The sequence below is a fragment of the Phocoena phocoena genome, chromosome 14, assembly GCF_963924675.1.
Source record: "Phocoena phocoena chromosome 14, mPhoPho1.1, whole genome shotgun sequence".
Lineage (NCBI taxonomy): Eukaryota > Metazoa > Chordata > Mammalia > Artiodactyla > Phocoenidae > Phocoena > Phocoena phocoena.
The window spans coordinates 75,084,523-75,086,058 of NC_089232.1; the positions used below are offsets into that span (position 1 = coordinate 75,084,523).

Below are 1,536 nucleotides of genomic sequence, written 5' to 3' on the forward strand. Positions count from 1 at the left end.
AATGCGCAGAAGACGGGAGTTCCCCGGTGGCCTAGTGGTTAGGATTCTGGGCTTTCACTGCCATGGCCTGGGTTCAATCCCTGTTCGGGGAACTGAGATTCTGCAAGCCTCATGGTGTAGCCAAAAAAAAAAAAAAAAAAATGGGCAGAAGATCTTAATAGACATTTCTCCAAAGAAGACATACAGACGGCCAGTAGGCACATGAAAAGATGCTCAACATTGCTAATTATTAGAAAAATCAAAACTACAACGAGGTACCACCTCACACCGGTCAGAATGTCCATCATTAAAAAGTCTACAAACAACAAATGCTGGAGAGGGTGTGGAGAAGAGGGAACCCTCTTGCACTGTTGGTGGGAATGTACGTTGGTGCAGCCACTATGGAGAACAGGATGAAAGTTCCTCAAAAAACGAAAGATAGGGAATTCCCTGGTGGTCCAGTGGTTAGGACTCTGCACTTCTACTGCAGCGAGCACAGGTTCCATCCCTGGTCAGGGAACTAAGATCTTGCATGCTGCACAGTGTGGCCAAAAAAACCAAAAAACTAAAAATAGAGTTACCATGTGATCCTGCAATCCCACTCCTGGGCATATATCTGGCAAAACTCTAATTAAAAAAGATACATGCACCCCGATGTTCACAGCAGCACTATTCACAATAGCCAAAACATGGAAACAACCTAAATGTCCATCAACAGATGAATAGGTAAAGAAGATGTATTACATATATACAATGGAATACTACTCAGCCATAAAAAGGAATGAAATAATGCCATTTGCGGCAATATGGATGGACCGAGAGATTATCATACTAAGTGAAGTAAGTCAGACAAAGACAAATATCATATGATATCACTTACATGTGGAACCTAAAATATGACACACAAATGAACTTATCTATGAAACAGAAACAGACATAGAGAACGGACTTGTGGCTGCCAAGGAGAGGGCAGTGGGGAAGGGATGGATTGGGAGTTTGGGATTAGCAGATGCAAACTACTATATATATTGGTAGAACAGATAAACAACAAGGTCCTACTGTATAGCATAGGGAACTGTATTCAATATCCTGTGATAAACCATAATGGAAAAGAATATGAAAAAGAATGTGTATATATGTATAACTGAATCACTTTGTTACACAGCAAAAATTAACACAACATTGTAAGTCAACTAACTTCGCTAAAATAATTTTTAAAAAATCAGCACATCTAAAAAAAGAAAGAAAAGAAAAAGCCAGAGTAAATTCTTTCTCCATGGAAAAATCATCACAAATCATTTGCATCAACAATCCTTGTAAGAAAATAAATGAAAACAATGTTTGGTACTCTTGGTTTTAATTTAAAGATTAAACTTTATGTTGAAACGTTAATCTTGTTCAAATGCTGTCACGTCCTCGATGTGGTGAAGAAAGCAGGAGTTTAAACAGCCATCAGAAAGGTCCTCATTCTACCAGGACAGGACATGGGATTCCCCCATCCTGTGTGACAATGCCAGTTGCAATAAGAATTTCTTTCACCAGAGTAGATTCAGCAAA

The 1,536-nt window shown here is 39.1% G+C and overlaps 1 non-coding gene across 1 annotated transcript; it reads left to right on the top strand.

Annotated features, from left to right (window-relative positions):
- The first annotated feature begins 426 nt into the window (after positions 1-426).
- Positions 427-499, top strand: TRNAR-UCU (transfer RNA arginine (anticodon UCU)). The gene has a single exon. It is a non-coding gene; the product is annotated as a tRNA-Arg (tRNA).
- The last annotated feature ends 1,037 nt before the right edge of the window (positions 500-1,536 follow it).